The sequence below is a fragment of the Sinocyclocheilus grahami genome, unplaced genomic scaffold, assembly GCF_001515645.1.
Source record: "Sinocyclocheilus grahami isolate Dianchi unplaced genomic scaffold, SAMN03320097.WGS_v1.1 scaffold200.1, whole genome shotgun sequence".
Taxonomy (NCBI): domain Eukaryota; kingdom Metazoa; phylum Chordata; class Actinopteri; order Cypriniformes; family Cyprinidae; genus Sinocyclocheilus; species Sinocyclocheilus grahami.
Window position 1 is genome coordinate 220,662 of NW_015505379.1, and position 22,138 is coordinate 242,799.

The 22,138-nt window shown below is 39.0% G+C and overlaps 1 protein-coding gene across 2 annotated transcripts in view; it reads right to left on the bottom strand.

Moving 5' to 3' along the window:
* kdm6ba (lysine (K)-specific demethylase 6B, a) overlaps positions 1–22,138 on the bottom strand; it is a 48,446-nt gene that overhangs the window by 21,248 nt on the left and 5,060 nt on the right. Inside the window, exons 1-2 of one of the 2 annotated variants that reach the window (XM_016285630.1) lie at positions 2,480–2,857; positions 2,172–2,233 (exon numbers count right to left, since the gene is read on the bottom strand). The gene's annotated coding sequence lies outside the window, so the exon portion shown is untranslated. Of the gene's footprint in view, positions 1–2,171; positions 2,234–2,479; positions 2,858–22,138 lie in introns of those variants that run through there. The other variant, XM_016285632.1, reaches the window with a different exon arrangement.

Consider the following 22,138-nt stretch of genomic DNA (forward strand, 5'->3'; position numbering starts at 1 on the left):
AAACTTCATAATAACACGCGTTCACAGACTCACATACTTTCTCTTGTGAAATTCCTCAAACTTGCCAATATCACTTCCTTTTACCACAAAAGTACAGTCCTAAAAACTCCCCCACACACAACCGTTAGAGCTTGATGGAATGAACAAGGAGGAGTTTACAGTCTACAACTTTTATATATTTTTTCCCATTTGGACAGTCCTGAAATACGAGTACAACCACACTCTCGTAAGCCTGGCTCTCTGTCATCATCACTGTCAAATGGCTACCGTGACAAGCATACACTGACTAAGCACTCCAGCAAGCCCCCTGAACTACATAATACATCATCATTCCTTGGTTTCACACACTCACACATGAAATGTGCAACCGACACCGTTCTCTCTTTACTCCACCTGTTAGGATCAAATTAACACCACAAACACACGCTGAATGTTCTAAAGTAAGTTGAAATTAGTAATGGGAAGATTGACAATTCTGCGAAACGGTTCATTTCAAAGAACAATGATTTAGCGATTCTTTTAGGCCATGACGTAATTATAATTCAAACCAATGGTTCGTGTATCCTCAAGATATTGCCCTCATTCAGTCTCATACACAGTTCTACACACTTTCAATCCATTAGTCACAGAATGAGTGATATATATATATATATATATTCACACCAAGTTTTTTTTGTTTTAGTCTGACCTATAGCTTTAACGCAGCTTTATGCCATCACAATATAAGGGCAGTGACATTGCAGTAAGGCGGCTGATTCAAAACACCCGCTGGTCTGAGGAGGACTGAGTCTCGGCAGCTCGAAATTTACAACCCACAACTTTGAAGCGAAACAAATGCAGCCTCTCTGTTTTCATGTCAGTTGTGCTAATTGATCAGAAGAAGTCGATCTTCAAAGTGATCTTTCTGTTCTTCATATACTCCTGTATTTACTTCCACGGGTGTTTATGACCGCCCATAAAATGCAGTGTCCCAACTCGCTCCCCCAGACATGCTCATACAACAAACACCTAACTGTTTCACTGTAATTTTACATGTTGTCAGCAATCTTTATTCAACGTCAACACAAATATTCCTCCTAGCATGTTAGAGTAATTTCCCCTGCATATTCCCTTAACCAAGACACCGGAATATGTTCGAACGCACATGTAAACGCTGAGAGAAAAAAACACCCCACCTCCAGGCAGGGCTGGAGGCTTGTTGTAGTAGAAAACGATGCAAATGATTTCCTTTCAGACAGACGCATTCAGTTCAGCACGAGCAGGCTGAGGCAATCCATTCAGCTTTATGAGACAGCCCAGCTCGGCACATCCACGCAGTGCTCTCCCGTGTCAAACAAACATAAATAAAGTGAGGCTCTTTTTTGGTTCTTTAAAAAGAATTTATTGCAACATTTTTTTCGTCCATAGAGCTGAAAGTCAATAACATTCTGATGCATGAAGATAGTAATAAAAGAAACACTAGTAGTTTGGCATACTATTGTGCTATTGCTTAAAAAATGCAAATAAGCGACTTTGCTTTCAAATATTATTAAGAGGTCACTATGGCTTAACAAGTATGCAGGCTATTTTGTTGTCATGTGACATGAAAACCATATAATGGGACTGGTTTAGACACTCATGACTGTATCAAGTTCATCAAGATTTATATAAAACAAAGAAAAAGAACTTTTTTGTCTGTTTGTTTTGATAAATAGTGTTTTATATTTTAGTATTTTTAAATGAAAAATGTCTGTTTGACCCAGGTAGGCAGGACTCGGCAGTGGGGATGGGCCGGGTCCGTTTACACAGTGAACCCAACCCCCTTACACACACGTGGGACTGAGACTTTACGACCTACATCTAAACAATGTCTGCCTGAACACCCCGCGGCGATAAATTACACCGTCAAACGACCAACTCAAGAATTAAACAATGATTTGATTTGTCTAAAGAATATCTCTCTAAAGACAGAAGGCCAGCCATTGTTTCAAAGGCACGAGTTGTGGGTAGTAAAGAGTTAATGCGCGCGGATCTTCCGGTCACCGTTACTACAACGCGTTCATTCTCAGACTGTCGCTAGCCTGTAATAAGGAGTGCAATTTCTTTCAGTCACGGCCAACACTCAGCTATGAAGTAGTCACGAGTTTACCATGGGGATAACAATGAGAAAACAACTGAGGAAACTGACTTACCTTTAGTAGTAAAACTCGTTCAGCTTGCGTCTCCACTAGCGCTCCCAAAAGTTAGACAGGATCTGTTGGAGAATAAACGAGGACATCTTTTAGTTTTCCTTACAGGTGATTCGAGACGTCTGATGTAGGACACTCTGAAGGTGAAATGATTAAATTATGAGTGATCACATATAAAGAAGCTTGTATTACAAGCGGCGCTTTTGTTATAAGCGATGCGGGAATAAAATGCTGAAGCGTCGCGTCAACGCTGCCTGAGAACAAAAACAAGGGCTAAAACACCAATGTGCGACTAAAATTCCCGTCAGTACCCGTGAGTGTCGCGGGCGCAGTTTATCCGCAACTTCTCCTTGGCGTATAACAGTTACCAGTCCGACCCGGCTGAATAACAACAGTAGTAATCCGCAAAATCGTTTATTTTCCTAAATCCTTCGGTTTAAAAGCCAAGTCTGTTGTGTCTCTCCGCAGAGGGCGTGCTGCTGATATGTAATGTTGTTGCTGGGTAAGTCTCCGCTCTCTATAGCGAGCACAGAGCTGTGTCTGTGAGTTAAGACAGGGATCGAGTTGCGGTGAGCAGGGAGTTTTTTGAAGGGACTCGCAGGCTCTCTTTCTCCTCTCCTCTCCTCAGCGCCGCCCCTCGGGCTGCCTTACGTCAGCGCGCACGGCCCCGGAATTCCCTTACAGCGTCTCCGCCTGCTGCCTGATTTAAAATACTCCTGACTCGTGACTGTCCTACTCTCACGGCCACCCGGGACAGCGCTTCCGCCTCCTAACTATTAATAAGTCAGAACACGATAATCACGCCTCATCACACAAAAAATAGTCGACAAAAAAATGCTGTACCCAAGACTCACTCTCCTCACTCATTCAAATAACGTCAAAAACACTTCATACCATATATAGCCTTAGGACATGCTGTTCAGTACATAATGGGGCCAATAATAATAATAATAATTATCATCATCATCATCATAATTATTATCGATTATGTTTATTATTAGTAGTAGATTTTGTAATTTGTTGATTTCAATTTTGTCACAATTTATATTTTTATATTTATTTATATTTATTAAACAACAACAAAGATGATAATAATATTCCTTTATTATTATTATTATTATTTTGGCATACATTTAAAAGCAAAAACAACCAATTGCTAACAAAAAATGTAATCTGATGTTCAGATTAACTGAAAAACAATATGGCAGTTATTGCAGGGTTTACTCAGGACATGATCGTTTTGAAGTTGAGAAAAAGTTAAAAAGAATAATTTCACAGAGAATGATCTGAGAGCGGTGGACAAGCCGGATGAGCACTGTAAATCAAAGAGGAGTAAAACTAGGACAGACATAACATATGGACCAAGAAGTGCTGAAATCATTTTTAAAAAAGGACAGGAAACTGGATAAGAGTTTCAAAATTACACTTGGAAGAGTATCTACTTTTTTTCTGACTTATTCAACAGTCCCGATTGAAGTGTTTTTTTTTTTTGTAATGGCATCTGCAATGTCAGGATGTTTCTTGACTGTGTGAGGACAGCATGGTATGTTCATTTAATGGTGAACAGATGCTGCATATGTGTGTGTGATCAGCACGTTATTTTTAGCAAGGTTACATTAGTGGCAGCGAGACAAAACAGGCTGGTCAAACCACGGGAGTGTGTCACGGGAAGCAGGCTTCTTGGACACAGGACGTAAGCTGCTCTGACCACAACGTCTACCAAAAACAGGCAAATATCGACAACAGCAGATGTGCGAATGGCTTCTTTGGGAAACAGTGAAGAAAAATATGGCTTTTCTTCTTCTATTATTAGCAATCTATCTATCACTTCTCCTTATCACATTCCAGCTACAGCACTGTCTTTGCTGTTCACTGTGGGTGTGGCGATGACCACATAATAGGATACACCAGACAGGGAGAAGGGATATGACCAGTGTGACCAGGGTGTGACGCCCTGTGATCTCTCACACCCACACTCACCCATTGTGCTCATGTGCTCATGTACACTAACATACTATCATTACAACAGATTTCAAGAGATACGTGCATGTTTTTTTTTGTTGAGCACTTTCATTCCAGAGGCAGGCTAGTAGTTCCGATTGGTTGGCTCTGGCCTTACAATCAGGGAGGGACAGAGCTCAGTCTCCCGTTCTCACACGGCAGCTAAGTATAGCAGCGTTCCCACGAGCAAAGCAGAATCCAGAACACACACATACACAAAACTGAAATACACAGAACTGTCAGATGTGCAATGGCAAAAGTGAGTGGTATGCGTGTGTGAGAACTGACAGCAGCCTTTAGATCAAGACTCTGCTCCCACTTTGTGGGCTCCACTGAGTCAGCACTAGGGTGCACTAGTTGTCACAGCTGTCACATATGGATGGATGGTTCATTCAGAGGGTTAACTCCCACCTCTGCCCACTGTGCCTACATCTACCCCACATACACACACGTATGAATTACACTCCAAGAGTCCATGCCAACTGATTCTGAAAGTGAATGTCCCACTCAAATCGTAAGGGGGCTGTAACCACCCTTTGAGGACACAGGAGGAACAATATATAAAAATAAGGATTGCAAGTGGAAGCAGCATTGCTAAATCTTACATTCAGTGATCTTGTATATGTGTATTTTTGCCTCGCAAACGTATTAACTATAGTTTACGGTCATATTGCATAAATAGTTTATCGCAAAGAAAACTTGACATTTAATGAGTCATATGAATATTGTTTTAGACACATTTAGAAATGTAATTTATACTTTATTTTTAAGATTTATACTTGGCTTTTCTTTTCTTCTTACACACATATGCTCAACATCTAAACAAACAACAAAGACACATAATGAATCATGTGTGTGTGTTTATATAAATAATTTCTCAAAATAAAATGTATAATTATGGTGGTGGAAATGCTGGAAAAATTTAAATAAAAAATAGAAAAAAACATTTCCCGACTAGGACAGAAGAAAAATCCTTACTGTAATTTATTTTGGTACTCTTTAATTTTTGACTTTCTCCAAATCTCCAACTTCTCTCTGTTTCTACCCAAAGCTGTAGCTTGAGGGTAACATTTAAAAGCCCCACTCAAACCCATTCTCTCTGTAGTATGAAAATTACAGCAATCTTTGGTCAGATAAAGTGGGTTTATTTGTTTATTGATGACTATAAAACAGAAGTGGTTAGGCTGCTTGACTTATGACCTTAAAGTCAAAAGGTCACACCCCTGCAGGCTGACAGCTGCTCTGAGTTTTAAAACAGGCCTGCAGCAACAACTGTAAAGTCAACACAAACTTAAAATCCAAAAGCTGTGTAGCTGCCAAAAGCACTGCTATTACTTAGAAAACTGTTTAGGATGAAAATAAAACACAACAGGCCAGTGTTTACCTGGCTTTAATATAACCTGACTGATCACTCTGCGAGATGGAGAGACAGAGATGAAAAAAAAGTGATATCTTTGCTGGAATCAAACCCTGATAGCAAATTTCATAGCTAACATCTAATGCTTCATTTTAAATGTCACTGTGAACCCTGACACACTCCATGAGCTCAAAGGTCACAGTGAGGGGGAGTTTACAGGATTTAGATGAGAAATTGCCAGTATCTATCTCCACTACCAAAAGACAGAGGACTAATCTACTCTCTGAAGGAGAAGAGAGGATTCAGGGAATTCTAAGAGAACACAGACCAAACAAGCATGAGGAAACCTAAGTCTACGAGGGACAGTGTGACACTCAGACTCAAAGTGTTCTTGATACAGACGAGAGGAGTGGTGCTCAGAGAGCATGAAAGTGAGAGACAGCCTGAGAGTGAGAGAGACAGAATGAAAAAACAGTCTCCATACCTGCTGGGAAATCCAGCTCAAAATGGCAGCTGGTAAACCAGCCTGAAATGAAATATGTTCTAAATGCATGTTATAGATCTTATAGTTAAAGGGTTAGTTCACCCAAAAATGAAAATTCTGTTATTAATTACTCACCCTCGTGTTGTTCCAAACTCGTAAGACCTTCGTTCATCTTCGGAACACAATTTAAGACATTTTTGATGATATATGAGGGCTCTCTCAATGATGACATCATTACGCCGGATCTGGGTCAGCGCCGGCACCGTCACACGCTCACGTCATGGTACTGTCGTGAACACGTGTCAACAAATGACGCAGTAGAGACGAAAATGTGGAATAAAGTCGTTATTTTAGTTTTCCTTATTTTTGTAGCTTCGAACAACACGAGGGTGAATAATTAATAACAGAATTTTTGGGTGAACTAACCCTTTAACAATTCATCACTGCATGTTTAATTTTTACTTCTTTTTTTTGTTGTTGCAACATTTAATCAAAATACCATTATGAGATCTTCCAGCTGGTTTGTTGCTGGTCCAAGATGGGTCACAAGCTTTAGCTGGATTTAGCAGCAGAGATTCTCTCCCTTCCCTATTGCATGTGCACCAGCTGGGAACATGTGCACACACATACACACGCGTTTACTTAAGGCAGGCGTACATGGTGCGATTGTTGTTGTACGAGCTCGCAGGCAATTTTTTTTCTCTCGGGAGAAAATCGCAGATTCTCGCATGGTCGCAGCTTGTACCGTGTGAGAAGAATTATGGGGCCGATCCGAGAACGAGTTACGAGCACCTCCGATAATTTTCAAACATGTAAAAAGAAATCGGATGCTGTCGGTTGAACGAGATGATTTGGCAATCCATCTGAAGTTGACCAATCAGAAGATGACAAAAACAACGTATGTACAGTGGGGCAAAAAAGTATTTGAACTTGCACAATTGGTGGCTGACTAAATACTTTTTTGCCCCACTGTATATAAATAGTCTATATAATAATTTTAGTTTAATTATACAGCTCTATTTTTTATTTGTTATTCTGAATTGTGCCAAATTTGCCGTTCAGCTTTATGAATGAATATGCCTGTTGTATTTCCGGCAAAACGAGCAGAAATTCTGAAATCGCTTACTTGACTAATTTCGTCCTCAGAATCCATATTTTTATGAATGGTGCGAAATGTAATGCTTACGTCAGAGTTTGTAAAATCGTAGTAAATTCGTGTTGTGTGTGACTGCCTCCATACGATTTTCAGATAAACTTAATCATGACATGTGCGAGGGTTCAAGACGTTCCGACCATCAGAATCACACCATGTAGGCCCGCCTTTAGCTATCTAAATGGGGACATTACATAGACCTCTATTGTTTTTATATACAGATAGTTATACACTTTTTAACCTAAACCCACCCCTACCCCTCACAGAAAACTTTCAGCATTTTTACAATTTCAAAAAAAACTTTGTTTACTTTATTTTTATACCAGTTTTACAAACGAGGACGTCCTCAAATGGAGGTTTTTGGCGATTTTGTCAGGTTTTGCTAACTTTTGGGTACAAATTTGTCCTAAAAATATGGTTAAGTAGGTACACACTAGAGCCCTGCACGGGCCTCAAATATAGGCCCTAGCCCGGCCCTTGTCAGACAGCTCATCAGAATTGGCCAGAGTCCGACCCGAGCCCGTCTTTTTTTCCCCCCCTTCTCCCAACACAGCTCATACTACTGTTTCAGCCATTAAAATAGTTCAGTTTTGTATGTAATGTCGAAGTGATTATATTTAGTTTTGTTTTTTTATTAAGTTAATTAAAAAAAACGTTTGGAGCATTTTTTTGTTTGTTAAATGTAAGTTTTTGTTTTTTAAAGTAACGACCAAGCGGCCAGCGGCAGACAGTGAGTTGATCATAGCCTATGTTTGATCAATTTAGCCTTCTCAAATCATCACGACTTGCCTAAAATAAAATCTATAGATATAAAACAGTTCAAGCATATCACAATGTTAGTTTAAATGTTTAACCTATATAAATGTGCGCTATTAGACGCATATCTAATTGTTTGTGCGGAGAGCTAAAGCGCGCTTTACAGGACATGGAGGCGCCGGCGCGATCACTTGCATTGGAACAACTTAAAATATGTAGTCATTTGTGCTCATAAAGGTAAGAATAATACATCACTCGGAACTGTAATGAATAATTCAAATATCTCCTTACTATTACAGGCTTGCAGGTCTCTAGTACACACACACACACACACACACACACACACACACACACACATATAACATGATGACCTACTGAATACACACTCATCTCGCCCAACACATACTACACTTCTAAACCCGGATAAGTTGAGTTTACTTAAACATTTTGAGGAAACTGGTTGCCCTAAAAAATTTAAGTAATGTTAACTTGATAAACTTGAGTGAAATTTACTTAAGCCATTTAAGTTTTGTTAACTTGATTGAATCTGTGATCTGAGGAACATTACGACTCAGAATTACTGACTCCCAGAGTGCATTTATTTGTAAATAATTTATGCAATTGCTTTGTTTTACAGTAGTTGTTTTTATTTTCCAATTTTATTTGCTGTCTTGTGTCAGTAGTAGCACAACAAAAAGAGCAAATAAAATGTTTATTGTTACAATTAATAAAAAGAATTTTTTTTATTAATAAAAAAAATATAAAAATTAAGTGGAGGCAGGGTATTTAACAATTTAACAATAAACTTTATTATTCAAAATTAGTCTGACATTAGTGCACTTAACACTAAACTTCACTTCACTTATTATAAATAACTTAAATAAGACAAATAGAACAAAATATATATAACCTGAATTAATAAATTAAACAAGGTAACTGTGTAGAGCAAGCTAGCTACTGCCAAACCAACAGGGGCAGGTTTATGCAGGAAGCACAGCTTTTCCAAATGTAAACATCTAAAATATTTTTTTCACAAATTCTGTGTTGTGTATTTTCTGGTAATCAAATGAACATGCAGAACATTCGTATTTAAATAAGTCTTTTGCAGTTTTGTACTGACCTGTTTTTTTATTTATTCATCAAAAATAAGACAAATTCCATGAAATTTTGCATTATACAGTAAATTCCGTTCTCATTGTTAGAGTAAAAGACGGGGACATTGTTGTTTATTTATTTAGCATTGAGTCTCTCCAACTAGGTGACAACGTAGCGTTAAATCACCATTCAACAGACTCAAGCCACCACCGCACTGCCGTCTACTGGACTGCAGAAACATACTAACTTTTCAATCTGCTACGTTACTGACTGTACTGACAAACTATGCTGACACCGTGTCTGTGCTGCGCGCAACAGGACGCAACAAAGTGACCATTGAAAATCATTTGAACTTTGTGTCAGCACGTCATAAATAGAACGAGGCATCAGTTTACTGCATCCAGTGCACCATTCAACAGACTCAAGCCACCACCGCACTGCCGTCTACTGGACTGCAGAAACATACTAACTTTTCAATCTGCTACGTTACTGACTGTACTGACAAACTATGCTGACACCGTGTCTGTGCTGCGCGCAACAGGACGCAACAAAGTGACCATTGAAAATCATTTGAACTTTGTGTCAGCACGTCATAAATAGAACGAGGCATCAGTTTACTGCATCCAGTGTAGACAACATCACTGACTATAATGGGTTCTATTCAACACCAGATGCGAGCGGCGCATCAAAATACAATAGAAATTATATTGTATTTTGTCGCGCCGCGCGATGTGATGTGACCGATGTGAGAAGCATGAGTTCTGGGTCGTGGCGCGGCCGATATAAACACCAGCATTGACTGAGTGACCGCAATCAGTTCCGGTGGCTGTAACACAGGCTTTAATGCACTGCAGACGCTTGCCGTGATGCACAGATCAGCTCTAGTCTCTAACGTCACTGAATCTGCTGTTAAAAATGAACCATCCATTCATCATATCATCATGCAAAACTAAGAATTAGAATCATTGTAATGTGACGATCAAATATAGGTGCGGATGGGTGGCGGGCGGATAATTTGAAGCAGTGGACTCGGGTGCAGTTTGAGCTCATCCGCGCATCTCTACACTACACTGACCTGGGTCGCCAGTAGCAAACAATGGAGCACACTCTGCTGGACAAACTAAGTAATTACACCATTCAGAAGCATTTAATCTGCGTTATATGTTCTGTGAAAAAAATTTCATATTGGCGGAATATTCGCCGATACTGAAATATCTGCGACAGGCTCATATTAGCCGATAATAACGGCAAAGCGATATATCGGTCGGGCTCTAAAAACAACTACACAACCCCAAGCTGATTTATAAGATGGTAAATGTCAGTGTAATCAGGTAGTGATGTGTGCATGTGTGTCAAGACTCAAGTCCATTTAATCTCTTATTCATGACCAAACTTAGCTTGTGACACGGATTCTACAGATACCCACAATTCAAGTAAAAACAAGATTACCCCCCACTTGCATTCGCCATTACCCCAGAGCTGCAAGTCAAAACATTTTAGTAAAACAGTAACTATGTCTGAATAGCTTTTCCACCCCTGAGGGCCTCAAACCCAGATTACAAGCTGTGACACAGTTTTATCAACCTGTGTGTTATAGAGCATTGAGGTTATATCACTTTACTTACCTAACCAAACTCCTTACCAAACCTACTCCTTGCAACCGACACTCAAGCTGACACAGACCTGCATGCGTGCACCGTTTTTATGGGTGCAACGTGGAAATCTAAGTGTCCATAAATTCATGTGTGAGCTTGTTTTGCATGAATCAAGGTACTGTATTCAGCTGTTCAGAGGGTTAGTCACTATATGACTCAGAGCTGTTCCTCGTGTAGGGACAATAGACCACATACCCCAATGTGTACACAAAACACACACACACACACACACACTACAACATTCACGTGAGCACAGACATACAGCTACTTTTTGAAGAAAATGTGCCTGTGCAAAAGTCGAAAGTGTGTTGTGGGTGCCTGCAAAGGCATTGCTATGTAGTTGCTAGGCTGTTCAAGGTGGTTACTAAGGTGTAACTTGGTGGTTATAAAGGTATTCTAGGTTGTTGCTAGGTAGTTATTTACTGGCCAAAAGAACCTACCAAAAGTACCTGTGATATTCTGCAGCCAGTTGTTACAAACCCTTAAAAAAAAATAACAAATAAGTAAACCCTTATTGATAATTTGTTCATAATTATATCTAAGAGTTGTCTTAATTTAAGGAGCTTGTTACAATTGGGTCCTGGTACCTAACGTTTGAGTTCATCTCTCAATGTAAGTCTACTATATTTTTTTCTCACTGTTTCGTGGTCAACCAAACTGATTACTTTAAGATAAAACTACACACCTTTGCTTAACAAGTGCAGCAGAAGATGTAGGCAAAACACACCTTGAATGCATTGTAGGCTGCCTTGGATAAAAGTGTCAAATGCTTAAACAAGCTTTGTTTCAGGGTTCAAAATTTACGGGGGTTTGGTCAAATCCCAAATTTACCCACAGTTGTTCCATTATATATTATTTTATATTGTATTTATTGCCTGTATTTGCTGAACATTGTTAAGTCTGCACTGCTGTTTCCTGAAGGAACCACATTTGATTTTCCTCCACAGCCCTGCAATGTGTTAAAATAACAATAAACATGACTTTGACTAAACACAGTATGAACAACTGTAATAGCAACTACCTTGGCAAGCACTCCTAAATACAGAAAGTATGGTACACTGTCAACATCAAGCCTTACAAATCATTAAAGGTATATAATATTATTAGTATCTACATTCTATGGAATTCAAACCCACAAACTTTCCGTCCTGTTGAACTAGAATGTTACAGAAAATCTTGCAGAGACAAGTGATACCAGGTCAAATCATGATCCTGCTTACGTCTGCAAGTCCATTTCATTTGTTTTGGTCTAGCAGGTTGCTGCCCACTAGTCTGCGTTAGTTTGTGTGGTTTTGATTGCGATCAGTCGTGTGTGTGGGTGTGCATCAAGGTGGGCGGGTGCAAAAACCACGCTGAAGATTTGGTTTAGTGAACTTTTGCCACACATTGCATGAAAAGGTCAGATTCAGCCATGTATGGTTTGCGAAAATTACCCACATGCAAACCTGTACCCACACACATGCTAATGTCTAAACAGTAACCAACAAAGCCAAGCAGGAATCCCTAGCGCTAAACACAGAGCGTCTGTGCGTGTGCATGTGCATTTGAACTCTCTCATGAATATTTAAAACGTCTTTGAACATTTGTCAGTCATTCATGAGGGTGTGGTGCATTTTCTTTAGGTCACACACACACACACACACACACACACACACACACTGACCACATAACAGTAGCCTGAGTTTGAGAAACAGACAGCAGCCCACAACAAAACAGCCATTTCTCTGTTTTTCCCATACAAAGTTCAATAAACGACTTTCCATCTACATCTACAGACAGCCAGACTAGACAAAACTGTCTTTCTTACACACACACACACACACACACACAGACAGACACACACAGACACACACTTGCGGTTTACGGGGACTCTCCATAGGCATAATGGTTTTTATACTGTACAAACTGTATTTTCTATCGCCCTACACCTAAACCTACACCTTACAGAAAACTACTGGCAATTTTGGAATTTCATAAAACACCGTTTTATGTTTTTTAAGCCTTTTGTTTTACGGGGACACAGGAAGTGTCCTCATAAACCATGTTTACGTTGTAGTACCCATGTCATTATGCACATTTGTGTCCTCATAAACCATATATACCAGTACACACACACACACACACACACACACAAACAAAGCCAGTAACAAGAACATCCGCTAGTCAGGTAAAACCATGCTGAGGTGATCAACAAACAGGCTCACACATGTTTCTGCACCTTCTCCATTACAAACACACACAAATAAATCCTAAACCCTGAGGGACCAACTTCTTCTGTAAATCAATCTCACAGATCAAGAGTTTTAAGCCAGCATTTCTTTACTGACTTCAGTTCCTGCAGAGCATAGCCAGTGCAGACGACTAGCACAGACAGACAGTGCAGACTGTCATTATACGCCACACCAAACATAGCAAATATAGTCTTCAGAGTTTAATGGCACTAGTGTTTCTACCGTCAAAAACATTGGGGCTGCATGTGCATTTGTGACCAGTAAAAGCTGTTTTACTATGTCCCAAAGAGGTAAAGTCATACAGAGGCAGAGATAAAGTCTGTTTTACAACCCGTATAGCCCATAGTCTATGTTTTATAGCCTGTAAGTCAGTGTTTGTTCTTTTTTTTTTTTTTTTATTATAGTCAAATAGCTACTTTTTCCTGATTGTACAGTTACATAGACATAATTATGCCTTGACGGGATAGTTCACCCAAAAATTAAAACTCTTGTCAACATTTACTCATGTCATTACTTCATGTTGTTCTAAATCGGTGTAACTTTCTTCTGCAGAATAGAAATTAGTCAGTGAGGTCCAAATAACATTGGACTAGGGTTGTAATGGTGAGGAAATTTTCCCAACGGTTAATCGAGGTGTGACAACACCGGTAATACCGGTATCACCGCGGGGGCGTTCCCTCTTTTCCTCACTTTCCTTAACTTTTAAATAGCTTAAAATTGCCTCACTTTTGAATTAGCGGCAATTCGGCGTCAGTTGCTTGAATGCAACAACAAAATACAACATCAAACTCACTTTAGCCTATATATAAAACATATAACTTTTATTACAAAAATGAATAAAAATACACCATGCTAAAGGGCAGGCTATGCCTAATATAAAATAACTTACATAAAGTTTAAATAGGTATACAAAACTGGAAATAAGTAAACATGTATAATATAACCAAATAAATAAGAATGAATGTTTATTAGCAAAACAAATAAGAAAGCTTGGAGGCACGACATACACCTTGATGTCAAATAAAATCAATAAATTATACAAAGTTGAAATAAAGTAAAAATCAGCAAACATTGTGGAACAATTAAATAAGAAACGAATGTTTAAAAAAAACTTCCAAAATCACCTTAGATAAATGGCAAAATTCAATAGGCTTTTCAAAATCCAAAATATTGCCAAACAGGCGCTTTTGCATCTCGTTTCGAAACTAAATCATCCGTGATCGTCTTGTCTGTCTCCCCCCCCTCTTCTCGTCAGTCAGCTCGACTCACTCTCCTCACTGGATAAATGAAATCTGATCTGTGATGCGACTGTCGTTCGGCACGCTGCATTGAGCAGCCGCGTTCAGTTTTTAATCGTAGCGTCTGTTCTTTTACTGAACTAAATGATTTTTATTACTATAAAAAAATCAAAACGACGGTGGGGGTCGGTGCCGTGGTGGGAAAGTGACGTAACCGGTGTTGCGGCTTAACACCAGTATCACCGTCAGCACCGTCTATCGCGGCAAGCCTACATTGGACCCCAATAACTTTCATTGATTGGAGTATGTAAAAAGTGAAGTGAATCAGAAAACATGGAACTATTCACTCTGAGTGAGTGCACTTAATATTTGTTGGGCTGAACGAAAAGGAAATGCACTCTAGTATTATCCACCTTATTTTTTAACACAAGAGGCACGGCGATTTTACTTTGAATGTGCAGGGCTTCCCGTGTCAGCTGTTTCTGGCTACTCGAGCTGTACAAAACCAGTTTGTTACACTGCTTGAAATTGTCGACTGGTATTTGTTATCATAATTGTTTCATTTATTATTATAATTATAAACACACTGTTTTGTTGTGCAAATAGTTTACCGCACTTTGTTATTTTTGTATTTATTAACCTATTGGCTAATTCAAAGGAAATACCATAATCCTGCACTGAAAAATCAGATGGATAGGTAGCACAACACAACTTTTGGCTGGCCTGCCATCCACAGTAAACTGTAAAGGGGAAAAGAAAGCCAAACAATACTAACTAATTACAAAGAGCTGTTGAACAAAAGACAAAGAGTAAGTAATTTAAACGTTATCTGATGGTTTGCAAACTGACCTAAAAGAAAATACCATGTCCATATTTAATTGATGCTCTGAATTTGTCCTCATTTTGTGTCCGGTGTTGGTGAGCAAAATAGCTTTTGGTACATTAGTGCAACAAATGTGCTGGAGTAACCAAGAGGTCAAGGTCTGGCTGGTTAGCATGATCTGTAGGTAATGCAATGTGTTGACACATTATGTCAATTTGATTCTTGGTGAATATGATTACATTTAAATGACTAATGTTTTACATATGCAAAATAACAACTTACACAATTTGTTTAACTCTGTGTCTGCATGCATGTACTTTATATTCTATTTGTCTGTGTGAGGGTGTGGGGTTAGATGAGTGTCGTATTCATAAGTAAATCCATCTGTTTATACTAAAATTCAAATTCACGCAAAAACGTACAAAATTGTTTAAACTCACATATGATTCAAACACACACACACACAAATACTTAGAATAAACTTTGTAAAGCAACACATACTCAAATTAAACAAATTTGTGTTCGTATAAACACTTGGTTTAAAACAAGATGCTCAGTCAAAAACACTGTCATCAAATCTAAAACATGCGGCAAATTTAAGGCATGATGAGTATGTGATAATGTCTGCAAAAGAGGAAGAGAAAGCAGACTGAGAAAAAGTGAGATGTGGGGATGTTGAGGGGGATTCTGGGAGTTTCGTACTGATGTTTTGATTTTGTTTTGACTGGAAAATGTAGAAACCATGTTTAATATCATGTGAGACCACACACTACATCATAGCATCAGTTGACATTCCTCACTGCAGAACATCAATCAGTGATCATGAGATTATCTAGCCTCTTCTAATAATGGGGTTATACACAGCATAGTAAACTGTCTTGACTAGAAAAGCATTTTCTAGTGTTCCCTTTTTTATTTTAATTTTTTTGTGCAAAGGACAAAGTGTTGTTTTGTTTTAGTTCAACATAATCAAATGGAAGTAAACTTTGCCAATCTCAGCTACAAAATACAAGCATAAAGTCCAGGACTGCTCTGGTTCATGACATCTTGTTTCTTCTGAAATCATCCTAATTATATGGCAATAAAGCAAGGTAATTTACATTGATATCTATAAATATGACCACAGCAGCTGACTGTCTACATGATAAGCACATGTAAACAAAACAAATAGAGATTCATTTTAACAAACCAATGCAAACAGTTCCAAACAGTGTCAAAGCACAATCCACTGCTGTCACTGAGCAACACACACCAGTTTTGTTTCATTAATGAATGAATAGGAAAAGTGTTTTGAACAAATCATTTGAGTGAACAATTCAATGATTCACTCATAAAAAGACAGTGGCTAAATTCAAGATATACAGTATCTCACAGAAGTGAGTACACCCCTCACATTTTTGTAAATATTTTATTATATCTTTTCATGTGACAACACTGACGAAATGACACTTTGCTACAATGTAAACTAGTGAGTGTACAGCTTGTATAACAGTGTAAATTTGCTGTCTCCTCAAAATAACTCAACACACAGCCATTAATGTCTAAACCACTGGCCACAAAAGTGAGTACACCCCTAAGTGAAAATGTCCAAATTGGGCTCAAAGTGTCAATATTTTGTGCGCCCACCCTTATTTTCCAGCACTGCCTTAACCCTCTTGGGCATGGAGTTCACTAGAGCTTCACAGGTTGTCACTGGAGTCCTCTTCCACTCCTCCATGATGACATCACAGAGCTGGTGGATGTTAGAGACCTTGCGCTCAAATTTGATGCAGTGTGCGTCGTATGGTCTGAGCACTGGCAGGCTGACCCCCCACCCCTTCAACCTCTGCGGCAATGCTGGCAGCATTCATACGTCTATTTCCCAAACACAACCTCTGGGTATGACGCTGAGCACGTGCACTCAACTTCTTTGGTCGACCATGGCGAGGCCTGTTCTGAGTGGAACCTGTCCTGTTAAACCGCTGTATGGTCTTGGCCACCGTGCTGCAGCTCAGTTTCAGGGTCTTGGCAATCTTCTTATAGCCTACGCCATCTTTATGTAGAGCAACAATTATTTTTTCCAGATCCTCAGAGAGTTCTTTGCCATGAGGTGCCATGTTGAACTTCCAGTGACCAGTATGAGAGAGTGAGAGCAATAACACCAAATTTAACACACTTGAGACCTTGTAACACTAATGAGTCACATGACATCGGGGAGAGAAAATGGCTAATTGGGCCCAATTTGGACATTTTCACTTAGGGGTGTACTCACTTTTGTGGCCTGCAGTTTAGACATTAATGGATGGGTGTTGGGGTATTTTGAGGGGACAGCAAATTTACACTGTTATACAAGCTGTACACTCACTACTTTACATTGTAGCAAAGTGTCATTTCTTCAGTGTTGTCACATGAAAAGATATAACAAAATATTTACAAAAAGGTGAGGGGTGTACTCACTTCTGTGAGATACTGTATGTATACTAGACTAGATTACTACAATTTCTGCCATTACTTTCAGAGATAGTACAAGAATATATATAATTGTATATATTTGTGTTTATGTATTTGAAAATTAATAGGCTTGCATGCTTTATGTTGAGTTGGTGTGTGATGATGTATGTGTGTTTGTGAGCGTGCAGGTGTGTTAATGCGTGTGTGTGTGTGTGTGTGTGTGTACAGTGTCGATGAGGCAGAACTCAATCCGTTCCACACCTGTCCGTCTCTCCCTGGGGGAGGAGCCTGAGGCTGCACAAACGCACGCACACTCACACGCACACACATTAACATACAAAAGCCTTTTGTGTTCACTGTCTTGCTGTCCACACATGCACACGTATACACATGTAAAATATGTGCTGCATGTGTGCGCATGTGTGTGATCAGGGCTGATGACACAGGAAAAGACAAACTAAATGTATTTTACAAATGCATGTTTGACAGATGCTGTCATATCAAAGGAGTGTGTGTATATACACAGTAAGTGCAAATAGATAAGGAAATATGATGATGTATAGAGAGCGAGTGAGAGAAAAAGTGAGCGTTTAGTGTGAAGGAGGGGGAGGTGGGTTACTCTGGGACGGCAGAACCCTGTGACATGACACAGATGCACTGATGCTGAAGAGAGCGAGAGAGAAGGGGGGATGGGAGGAGAGGAGGAGGGGTGTGAAATCACACTGCTGTTCTATTTATTCTCAAGTAGAGCACACGAATGCTCACACACACACACACACAAACAAACACTTACATACACACACAGCAGGGGACACCACTATAGCTGCGGGCAAATGGCTCCACATAAACATTCAATAAAAGCAATGTCCACATTTGCCTGTGATACTGCTGCTAAAAACAAATGGGGATTAGCTTTACACACTCCTCGTATCTCGCACCTGGCGCACTGAAGGTGATAACACATCCACACCAGCTAGCAAGCACACCAAATGATTCAGACAGTATTCAGCATATCAACCTCAAATCCCAAAACCCACCTCTCTTTCTCCATCTCTTATTCATGATGCTACCTCACAGCTAAGAGCTTAAAGCGTCTGTATAAACAGCCTGGTATTATGATCTTAGAACAAAGAATTACATTACAACACCAGTTTACGACAAAAAACAGAGCTCTGTTTCCAAAACATGGGTACAGTCAGGCACTTATCAGGGCTCAGCTATAAAGAAGGACCAATGGTGCTGCATTACTTGCCAATTACTATTATTATTTGATATTACAGGGCTCCAGACTAACATTTGAGAGCAGTGGCACCAGCAACACGAAGTTCTACAGATGGTGGTGCCAGAAGCAGTTTTACTAATGATTAGGGATGCACCGATACCGGTATCGGGCCCGATACTGATCTCTTGTACTCGTACTCGTTAAAATGCCCCGATACCAAACGCCGATACCACACAGCATGTGATAAGTGCCATATTCAGACAAAGAAACACCGACAACAGAACAACAGACAGCAGAATGGAGTTAAGGATGTCTACTACGAAGTATATGTATGCAACGAATATAATGTTAAACTTTCAGTGTTAACGCCTGTATAGCTGATATGCGCGAGCTGATAAACAAAGCACGCTGAGTGGATTAAGCGCGCGGCGGCGCATATGCGCGAGCTTGTCGAGTGAATATACCTTTCTCACAGACATCACTGGAAAGTTTGTAGTAAGTAAGTAAAACAATGCACAAGTTACTTAACGGTAGGGAGAGAGTGAGAGAGAGAGAGCGCGCACACTTCTGTTGAGTGATCTTTGATGTTCACTCAGCACACGCATCATTTGGATTAAAACTAAACCGTAAAAATAAGACCATTTATAGATGCATTCACTATAAACTATTTATTTTTAACCTTAGGCATACACGACTTTCTGGCGAAAGTGAATCTAGCAGCCTGTGTGAAATGCGCTAGGCTGTACTTGTCCCTCTCATTCTGCACCAGTACAAATACGTGCACGTGTTGCATTATATGAGTGGCTTTGGAATATAAATCGCAGCACGTTTCAGATGAAAAAACGTGACTTCTATTTCTGAAAATATCGCAGTTAGGAGATTTATAACTGCATTATTACAGCAAAGCACGTGATTACAGTTCTAAGCCACTGCAATGGAGAAGCTCTAATGCTATTAAATTAAAGATGATGTACCATAGAGCAAAAAAATTAACAGTGAAAGTGACAAAAACTTGTAAAATACATTTTAATGGGCATAATTAAGTGTGAAAATAACCGAAGGATATACAGTCAAACCAAAAATTATTCAGAGACCAGATATAATTTTTTATATTTTTTTTACTAGTGGGTGCAGGACACTATTGTTCATTTATCCAAGTGAGGATAGCAAAATAAAGTAAACTGTGACAAATCATACCCAAAAATTCTTCATACAGTGGACTACCAGCAAAACTGATACAAATTTGGGACTAAAAATTATTCAGACCGAGTCTGGGGAAAAAAACTGAAGTTGAGGTTTGCATGAAGCTGGGTGACAGCATGCCCAGGAGACTACAGGCTGTCATTAAGGCTAAGGGATGCCCGACTAAGTATTGATAGTTGTGTAAATACTGTCATATTTGATAAATGAAGTTAACCAACTAACATTATACATACGCTTTTGGTTTCTGTACCCAATATTTAAAAAATGTACAAATGCAATAAAAATATTGGTATCGGTACCGCCAAGTACCAAAAATAAAAGTATCGGTATCAGGCGAGTACTGGAAAAAGTGGTATCGGTGCATCCCTACTAATAATATTACACGCTCATTTGTTGTTTATACACATTTGACAGTAAAGCACCGACCTTGATTTGGGAAGCATACAAAATTTACTTTTATTAACAATAATTATTAAATTTTTAAACAGAAAATGTATATATATATTCTACTTGTATTATTGTTCTTCTATAGTATACAAAACTGACAACTTCAGTGATTATTAAAAGGAATGCTCTTTATGTGAGATTCAGTCGTAAATTGAAGAAAAGTTTGTTTTTCAAGGCACTTTGTGACATTTCTTACTTCATGTTCATACACAAAAAAGTGCAAAACTCTGACAAAATCATTGATATGTGATATTTTATAACAGTGATGACTAATAAGCCAATAAGTGCTCTCTGCTTCAAATTGAACCATTTTTAGGGCTTTTAAGTGCTGGAAATAGTTGTGTGAAATTTGACTGCCAGTCCAACTGCTCAAAAAATGTAGTCGCACCAGCAGAAAAAATAGTCGCAGTCTGGAGCCCTGCATTATTTTGTCAAAATAGTGGGAAAGAGTAGATAGTCTTGGAATCAGCAAGCCAATCAGTTTAAAGTAGGCATGCCATGAAAATTCACCCTATTTTGTACATGTATGTTATCGATCTTATAATAATGTCATAACTTGGTCCTCCGGTGAAAACAACAGACTTCTCTCTGGTGAACTATTTCGGACTTCTCCAGTCATTTATTCTGCTTAAACTCTGCCCCTTTCTTAAAATTTACTGCAAGCTTCAATTCACTTTTAAGCTAAACTGCCACATCTAAAAATCCAATCTGCAAACCAGAAAAAAAGTCTGTTCTACATTTTTTCTTTTTCAATGATCTGTTACACTTTGATGTACGTCAAGTCAAGTCACCTTTATTTATATAGCGCTTTATACAACACAGACTGTCAAAGCAGCTTTACAGTGTTAAACAGAAAGAATGTGTGCTGATGATGCAAGAGGACTATAGAAAACAGTCAGTTTATCAGTTAAAGTCAGTTCATTGTTGATTCAGTGATGTCATCGTCCAGCTCAGTTCAGTTCTCTTCCAACAGTGTCTGTGCAGTCAAGTCAACAATGTTGCCAGAAACTCTGTCCCCAACTAAGCAAGACAAAGGCGATAGTGGCAAGGAACCAAAACACCATCAGTGACAGAAATGGAGAAAAAAAACCTAGGGAGAATCCAGGCTCAGTCAGTAGGCCTCTGGCTAAACGAAACCAGCATAGCGTGGTTTAATTCTAGGCTGCAACGTACATCAGATTGAGCAGAGGACTCGTCTGGTTCTCAAGGTCTTGTGCCGATGGCCGGCGAGGTCTTCAAAGGGGATCTGTCTCTATAGGGTTTGTCTAGTTGACATGGTCTCTGCTGATATTATGACATGTACGTCACAATGCATAAGAAAATATTATTTATTATATTCGTTATTTGCTTTTTTTGTAATTTTTTTAAACCATTAAGTATAATGAAAATACATAAATATAAATATTCATTAAATATAGAAAATATAAATTTATATGAATAAAATGAACATTTGGAACAGAGTTCTGTTAAAATAAATTTTACTTACATTTAAAACTAAATTAAAAGAGACTAAATGTTTACGTCCGAAACATGTTGCACAAGTATCTTCAGTCGGGCAATGTGCTCATGCATAAAGTTTCTGGCCTAACACTTTTCATGCAGGTGAACTGCAAACTAAGGCCAAGAGATGAAGACAAATTGCCAATTTATTATAAGGCACAAAGACAAATTCAACTTCATCTACAAAACCAATAGTCATTCATAAAACACATTTATAACACACAAACCCACATTAAGCCATCTGAATTAGAGCTCCAGACATCTCACACTACACAAACAAGAGCAGTGAGAAATCTATTACAACATCAACAATGACTTTGAATGCAACATGGCACACATACATACACGGACACACATGGGGGTCGTCTATACAGG